Source organism: Chenopodium album, chromosome 4, assembly GCF_948465745.1.
Source record: "Chenopodium album chromosome 4, dcCheAlbu1.1, whole genome shotgun sequence".
Taxonomy (NCBI): Eukaryota; Viridiplantae; Streptophyta; class Magnoliopsida; order Caryophyllales; family Amaranthaceae; genus Chenopodium; species Chenopodium album.
In genome coordinates, this window is record NC_137837.1 from 33,482,346 (window position 1) to 33,491,407 (window position 9,062).

General features: G+C 40.8%; 1 non-coding gene across 1 annotated transcript; it reads right to left on the reverse strand.

Moving 5' to 3' along the window:
• Positions 1 to 6,568: 6,568 nt before the first annotated feature.
• Positions 6,569 to 6,676, reverse strand: LOC145629532 (small nucleolar RNA R71). The gene has a single exon (XR_014111698.1). It is a non-coding gene; the product is annotated as a small nucleolar RNA R71 (small nucleolar RNA).
• Positions 6,677 to 9,062: the final 2,386 nt, after the last annotated feature.

Sequence of the window (9,062 nt, forward strand, 5' to 3'; positions counted from 1 at the left end):
GCAAGTTCATTATTTCTTAGACTTCAGCGGGAGTGATCGAAAATCCTCTCTACAAATTCGTCATTTCTCAGACTTCAGCGGGAGTGATCGAAAATCCTCTCTGCAAGCTCGTCATTTCTCAGACTTCAGCGGGAGTGATCGAAAATCCTCTCTGTAAGCTCGTCATTTCTCAGACTTCAGCGGGAGTGATCGAAAATCCTCTTTGCAAGTTCTTCATTTCTCAGACTTCAGCAGGAGAGATCGAAAATCCTCTCTGCAAGATCGTCATTTCTCAGACTTCGGCGGGTGTTATCGAAAATACCCTCTACAAGATCGTCATTTCTCAGACTTCGGCGGGAGTGATCGAAAATCCTCTCTGCAGGCTCGTCATTTCTCAAACTTCAGCGGGAGTTATCGAAAATCCTCTCTACAAGCTCGTCATTTCTCAGACTTCAGCAGGAGTGATCGAAAATCCTCTCTGCAAGCTCGTCATTTCTCATACTTCAGCGGGAGTGATCGAAAATCCTCTCTGTAAGCTCGTCATTTCTCAGACTTCAGCGGGAGTGATCGAAAATCCTCTTTGCAAGTTCTTCATTTCTCAGACTTCAGCGGGAGTGATTGAGAATCCTCACTGCAAGCTTGTCATTTCTCAGACTTCAGAAGGAGTGATCGAAAATCCTCTCTGCAAGATCGTCATTTTTCAGACTTCAGCGGGAGTGATCGAAAATCTTTTTTGCAAGATCGTCATTTCTCAGACTTCAGCGGGAGTGATCGAAAATCCTCTCTGCAAGCTCGTCATTTCTCAGACTTCAGCGAGAGTGATTGAAATTCCTCCCCGTGAGCTTGTCATTTCTCAAGACTGGAACCAACATCACCTTACAAACAATACGGCAACAGACTCAACAATAACAGCGCCTGACCTCCCAAGTCTCCATGGCGCATCAACACCCTAGAGACTAGAGGAGCTAGGAATGTGCAGGTTACTTCAGCCACACGACCCGTTGAGTCATTTCCAATAAGGCTACACGCTCATAACAGCTAGGATGAAAAGAACCTCACGCCATCTCTTCAGGGGCTAGTTGTAGGGGATAGCTCCTTCTGAGCTATTCCTTCCAGCTGGGCTCAGTTAAGAAGAATGTTCCTACAAGCAAAGAGTCGGCATGAGTGACCTCAAACCACCTCTTGAGGGGCTAGTTGCATAGGATAGCTCTTGCTGAACTATCGTCCAGCCCCCAGGGTGGGCACTCACTGCCGAGAAAGCAATTAAAGGAGGGTCCACCAGAGATATACAGATATTGAAAGCACGAAGCAACTTCTCTAAGGTAGGGTCCAAAGGAAATCTCAAACCCAAATCAAGCTGCAAGGAAAACACAACAATGTCACCAGCTGATCGAGGGTTAGAATAGTGTCGTTAGTCTACTAACCCTAATCAAATTAACAATTTATAATACCTAAACTACCCTAATACGAGTATAGGGGTAAGTAAAGGGTCGAACCCAAAAGGACTAAGTGTATCAATTTATGCTAATTAGACTACTAGGAAAGCTTGTGAGGTAAAGAGAGGTTAAAATAAACACAACTAAGAACAAACAACTAAAACTAGGGAAAGTGGAATCCAATTACATCAATGCATTCAACAACATCATACAATTAGATGAAAATGACCTTGATTAGGAACAATCAACACATTTAACTCACTCTCGCACAATTAAGCATGTTAATTATCCTACTAAACTAATTCACTCTCGTGCAACTAGCCTAGCAAAGGTATGGAAGAATTTAGGGCTCTCAACCAACTCACTCTCGCACAATCGATTGAAAGAACAATTAAAAGCATAGAATCAATTAGCTAGAAAGATTCTAATACATAAAAGCATCATCCATACACAATAATTAAGAAACAATTCCATACTAATTACAATTGATCCTTCAATTTATTAACATGACCTTCATCCATTTCCCTAGAACAAAACTTAAGCTAACATAATGAACAAAAATATGGAAAACAAGGTAAAATAATAATAAAAGCAAGAATCAAATAACTAAACTAATTAAACTACTCAAATCAACAAATAAATAAGCAAAAACAATAATAAATGAAAGCAATAAAGGTGAGAGAAAGTTAGGAAAACTCATTGAATTTATGAGAGGAAAAATCCACAAATTTGCTTTCTTCAAAATCCCAAAAACTCCATGAAAAATCCAAGCTTTCTCTCTCTAAACTACTCCTAACCCTAAGAGAGAGAAAATAAAGGCTAAACTAATCTAATCTAGGGTAAAATAAAAATGTTAAGAGTTGTTAGAAAATAACCCCCAAAAGGGGTATTTATATACAAGCTAAAAATAAAATAAAAGAAAAGAGAAATAAATTAGAAAATAAAATAAAACAAACAAAAGAAAAAGGAAATAGAAAAGGAAAATAAAAATAAAATTAAAAGAAAATAAAATCCCAAAAGCCCCCAAATCCCATCAGACCCCCGAAATCTTCCTCCCTTCGATCATGGCTGCTCTCGTTTCAACACCAACCATCACCACGCATCATCCACTCCATCATCACCACCGTTCATCAACATAATCATCATCTAGCATCAAATCGTGGCCATCCGATTTTCATTAAAATCACGTGAAAAGCTCGTGATTGACCCACATTTGTGCGCCCGCGAAGACGTCGCACAGAGGTCGCGCAATCTTACTGCCTCGACTCTGTTTTTGACTCCAATTTGTGCGCCTTCTGACAGGGCTGCGCGGCCGCGAAGATCTGGGTAGCTCCTTGCTGTGAATTTGTGCGTTAATGGTGGTTGAATTCTGCTGCTGTTGGTGTTGGTTGCGGTGGAGAAGCAGGGGAAGGTTGCGAAGGGCGTTGGTGGCTGCTGTAATTGGGGTTGTTGGTGAGTGTGTGACGGTGGCTGGGACTCGAATTGGGAGTTGGCGGTGGTGATTGCTGGTGGTTGCTGTTATTGTTGTGGCTGGTGGTGTGATGTGGGTTAAAATGGTGGCAGAGGTAGTGGTTGCAGGTGGTTTGCGTGGGTGATGATTAAGGGTGCAGCTGTTGTGGCTGATGGTTGGATTGGGGTGATTTGTTGCTGTTGCTGTTGGTGTTGTTGACGAAAGTAGGGAGCAGGGGATTGTGTGGTGTAGGTTTAGAAAGGGTGCGGTGTATGTTAAGCTGCTAGCAAGAGGGCAGCAGCTAGAACATTTGCTTCGAACCTTGACCTCCGAACACAAATTTGACTTTGAAACCCGATCGACCACGGACCCGAAAACACCTACAACCAAAAACATCACGAGGGTGAAATGGAAAATAAAATAAAATAAATAAAATAAAGTAAAATAAAATAAGATATATAAGTATAATAAAATGCTAAAACTAAAGAAATAATAAAACGAGATAAAAAGAGAAATTATTAAAAATATAAACTAACGACTTAAACTACAAACATTAAAAGAAAGAAAAATAAAATAAAACACGAAAATAAACTAAAAACTATAGAAAATTACAAAAATACTCAAAATAAAGAATAAAAGACAAGAATAATAAAATAATAGAAATAAAGGATATAAAAGGTGAAATTATTAGAAAATAAGCCGGAATACGACTCAATAAACACCCTAAAAGTGACATAAAAGTCACTTATCACCTGCGGGAGGAGCTGATAACTTCGCACCATCGGCGGGGAGAACCAACTTGTAACCCTCCCCAAAACCATAGAACTTCTGCCCAGTAGCATCCAGATCTTGCCTTTAGCATCCTTGCGCCAATAGGGATTCCAACACACATTTCTTGGGCGCATAACACTTGTCGTCCAGAAAAAATTCAGTTTTGCCCTCCTCTACGGGCTCCACAACATAAGTAGGCTGATAGTCGTAATATGAGCGGTCACCAGGAGACTCAGCCATCCTGCTTGATTGAACTGCTGGGTGAGGAGATGGTGATGGAGTCATAGTATTTCCACCTCACACTACTTAATGATCAAATTGATGCATGTCAGCCATGTCATTAAACCAAGCAAAACTGTTTAAAGGCTGAACATGGGGAATGGGGCTAACAAGAGACACGTCAGGGGGATTAGCCTTGACAACATCAGCTAATATTTTATGGCGCATTACGCGCAACCTCAAGCGAGTAAGATGGGATAAAGGAACCCCATCCAGCGTGAGCACTCGCTCGCAATAAGGATCAAAGAAATCAGAGCGGGGCCTGCACGGGAAAGGGAGAAATGCACTACCCTCAGTGGGACGACTACTGCCCGACCCAGACGCAGCAGCAAGAGTCGCAGCAGTACCCATCCCGCTCGCAGCGGGGGGAAAGTCAGGAGGGATAATGTTGAGTGGCATTTATGCCACTCTTTTATCCTTTTTCTCTAAGGATTCTCCCCTCATTTGCACTTTTTTGGCCCTTTTTCTAAGCATTTTTACTTAGTCTTGCTTCCTCTTTTCTTTTCTCCCTTATCTTCCCTTCTCTTTGTCTTCTCGCTTTGTTTTTATTTTGATTGCCATGCTTTGGTTTTGTAGGTATTATGTGCCGAAAGAAAGAGGATATCAAGAAGCCAAGCTAACTGTTGTGCGCGGGGTGATGTGCGACTTTTGTGCGGGCGCGCAGCCCTGTCAGAACCCGCACAGCCAGACTAAAGAAACAAGACTAACCAGATAATTTGCGCGACTTGCTGTGCGTCTTCTGTGCGAGCGCACACACCTGATGCGCGGGCGCGCTTATTTTCCCCGTACCCTCAAAGTTGCGGCCGCACACTACGCTTAGAGGGCGCACACACCTACTGCGCGGGCGCGCATATGTCGTGTGTGGGCGCGCACGGCTAGGTTTCTGATTTATTTGCGCCTTGTTGTCCATGTCTCTTTCTTTTAGGGGGAGCCACAAATATATAGACGGGACTCTTTGTAATATAAAACGCTTAGTACTAATTCCATAGAACATTAGTCTAATCTAGAGAGAGAAAATAGATTGTTATTCAAGCTTTCTTTATTGTATTCAACTTTGCTCAAGTTTTAATCTTCCATCAATCAAGCAAGTATCCAAGTTTTCATCTTTCTTTAATCCTTTCTTTAGTAATCTCTTCTCCTTTACTTTAGTATTATTTCTTTGTTTTATTGTTACTTATTTTTGTCAATCTTATTAGTTTATCTAGTTATTATTAATTTCATTGATTCAATCATGTTTTGTTTTGAGTTTCTTGAGTTTATTTCTAGTTTTGATATTATGATTAATCTCCCTTCTCTAGGCTAAACTTTTAGCTAGGGGAAGGGGGTGGAAGATATGACTTGATATTGGATGAATGATGATGGTTGGATTGAACTTATGCCATATATTGATGAAAGACATGATTTTTATTAGCTTGGGATTATTGTTGCACTCTATTTGATGTTTTCTAGTTTAAATGCATGAAAGTGATTTGAACTAGATTAGTATAACCTCTATTTTAATGATTGCATGAGAATGAGTTATTAAAGTGGAGTTTTTATGGATTGTGCTTTTTTATTCTCTTAATTTGATTGTAACTAATAGGATGCATGAGAATGATCCTTATTAGTGTAGACCTCTTTCATTGATTTGCCTAGTCTATTGCATGTGAATGAATTGTTTAGGTAGAATCTTGTGTTCTTTGGCATATGTTTCATGATAATCACCATTATTCTCCTCTTTCTAATCATATTTGACACCCTCGTATCCCTAGCGTCATTTTCTATTGATTTTAATCATCATTTTCTTGCTTACTTGTAGTTTTAGTGTTCTACTCAACAAAACCAACAAAAACAATCCCATTTTCACTTTTGCATTAGTGATATTTGATGTTGAATTAGCGTGCTTCCCTAGTGGTTCGACCCTTTACTTGCTACTAAATAGTTTAGTGTAGGTTTAGGTATTATAAATGATTAATTTGGTTAAGGTGGTACCATAACGACCTATCTATCCGCGATCAAATTTTGGCGCCGTTGCCGGGGAAGCGGCTTGTTTAGCGAATATTATTGCTTTTGTTAGAGTCATTTTGCTTTCTTTTCTTTTTGTTTTTTTGTTTTATCATCCTTGTCATTGCTAATTGTTTGCTTAGATTTGGTGATTGCTTAGAAGGTCTCAAGGAGCACCCGCACATCAAATTGACCACGAAATCAACCGAACCTTAAGACAAGTCTGTAGGCTTTATCAAGACGAGGGAAGAGGTTTTGGTGATATAGTTGATAGTGAGAGTGATACTTACTCTTCAAGTTCACCATGCGAATCAATGGCAGGACAAGAAAATGATGTCTTGTTTCGTGAGTTCGGAAATCCGGAGGCTTATGAGCTCACGGGAGGGATTTTTCTACCCGTCACGGAAACTAACTTCTCAATCCATCCACAATATACTCGAATGGTCCAATCGGAGAAGTTTTCCGGAAGTGCAAGTGAGGATCCTATTGAACATTTGGACCGATTCCTTGAATTGTGCGCAATGACAACATTCATACGCACCTTTTCCGGCAATCTCTCACCGGACTAGCAAAGAAATGGTTAAAGCAAGTAAATCCTAACACTCTCACAACATGGAGGGAGGTTGTAAAGGCATTCTTGAAGCGCTTTATCTCCGAAGAGAAGACCGCCGAAATGAGAAGGAAAATTGCATCATTTGAGCAAGAGGTCGATGAAAGTCTTAGTGAAGCATGGGAGAGATTCAAAGAGTTGGTACAAGCATGTCCCCACCATGAGTACAATTAAGGGAGGAGAGGAGAGTGTGAATGAAAACAAGGGAGGTGAGAGAGAAAAGGGTGATGACATAGAAGGAGGTTCGGAGAAGAAGAAGCTTGACAATGAGAAGACAACTTCAATTCCTAGTGAGGCTAGGAATCATGATGGACCGGTTCCTTTTCCCGGTCGGCTTGCTGAGAGGAAGTTGAAAGACAAGTTCACAAAATTTCTTAGTGTCATGAAGAATTTGCATATCAACCTCCCTTTTCTTGAAGTTATGACACAAATGCCATCTTATTCCAAGTTCCTTAAAGATATTCTCACCAACAAGAGGAAGCTCAATGATGAGCTTATCACCCTTCCACATAAAGTGAGTGCTCTTGTCCAACATAAGATTCCCAAGACGGAAAAAGACCCGGGAAGTTTCACTTTGCCGGTAAAAATTGGAAATATGGAAGCTAGGGGCGCCTTAGCCGATCTTGGAGCAAGTGTTAGTTTAATCCCTCCATCCATTGCTCAAAAACTCAATATAGAGATGATCCCTACAAGGAAGACAATTCAATTGGCCGACTGATTGGTGAAATTGCTTTGTGGAGAGCTTGAGAATGTTCCAATTCAAGTGGGACACATCTACGTGCCTTGTGACTTTGTAGTGATGGATATGGAGGAGGATGTTAACACTCCTTTGATTTTGAGACGTGAAGCTCTTAAAACTTTGGGGGCGGTCATTAATTGTAAGAACAACACCATCACTTGTGAAGTGGCCGATGAAAAGATTGTCTTTGAATTTTCTAAGTTGCTCAAGACCCCCATCGTTGAAAAATGCTATAGAGTAGATGTTGTGAATGAGGAGCTAGATCGCTTGGGGAGGGTCGTGATGAGGCCTCAAGATCCAATGATAGAAGCCCTTACATGCAAATAAGAGTTCCACTCTCAAGAGGCTAAAGAATTTGTCATGGCAATGGAGGAATCCTCAAGGGAGGAAGTTGAACAACAAGTTGAGACTGAGCTTGAGTCCAAGGAGGAGAAATTGGAGGAGAGTTCTAAGCCTCCTCCCAAGGTAGAACTCAAGCCCCTTCCCCCTTCTTTGAAATATGGTTTTCTTGATAAGGAGGGAAAATACCCTATTATTGTCAATGCTACCCTAGATGGACTTAATTTAGAAAAACTTCTTGATGTTTTAAGGAAATATAGGGATGTGATAGGGTATAACATTGATGATATTAAATGTATTATCCCTTCTTTATGCATGCATCGTATTCATCTTGAAGATGATCATTCCACCTCCATTGAACCTCAAAGAAGGTTGAACCCCAACCTTCAAGAGGTTGTGAAGAAAGAAAGTTTGAAACTACGTGAGGCGGGCATCATCTATGCTATCTCCGATAGCAAACGGGTTAGCCCGGTTCATGTAGTTCCAAAGAAGGGTGGGATGACCATAATCAAGGATGAAAAGGGAGAGGAAATCTCCACCCGGACGGTCACCGGGTTGAGAATGTGCATTGATTATAGGAGATTGAACAAAAAAACCAAGAAAGATCATTTTCCTCTCCCTTTCATGGACCAATTGCTTGAAAGCCTTTCTAAACATGCTTTCTTTTGTTTCTTGGATGGGTATTACGGATTTTTCTAAATCCCTATCCATCCAAGTGATCAAGAGAAAACTACTTTCACATGTCCATATGGGACATTTGCATATCGAAGAATGCCATTCGGATTATGCAATGCTCCCTCTACTTTTCAAAGATGTATGACTTCCATTTTCTCTGAGATGCTTGAAAAAGTAATTGAGGTTTTCATGGATGATCAAGAGGTTCTTGGGCATGCCGGTTTTTACCGGAGGTTTATCAAAGATTTTTCTTTAATCGCCAAACCCTTGACCTATTTACTCAAAAAAGAGGTTGTTTTTTACTTCAATGAGGCTTGCCTTGACGTGTTTCGTAAGCTCAAGGAAGCTCTCATTTCTTCTCCCGTTGTGCAAGCTCCGGATTGGAGCTTGCCTTTTGAGCTAATGTGCGATGCTAGTGACTTTGCAGTAGGTGCCGTTCTTGGTCAAAAGAAACAAGGAAAATTATGTGTCAATTACTACACAAGTAGGACTCTAAATGAGGCTTAAAGGAATTACACAACAACGGAGAAAGAGATGTTAGCGGTAGTGTTTGCATTCGATAAGTTTCGGTCCTATCTTATATGCTCAAAAGTTATCGTGTAAACGGATCACATCGCGGTGCGGTATCTCATGACCAAGAAAGAAGCAAAGCCTTGCTTGATCCGTTGGGTTCCCTCTCTCCAAGACTTTCACATGGAAATGAGGGACAAGAAGGGAGCGGAGAACTATGTAGCGGATCATTTGCCTAGGCTACCATTTGAGAACAAGGAGGATGTACCGATTAATGATGAGATAGGATTT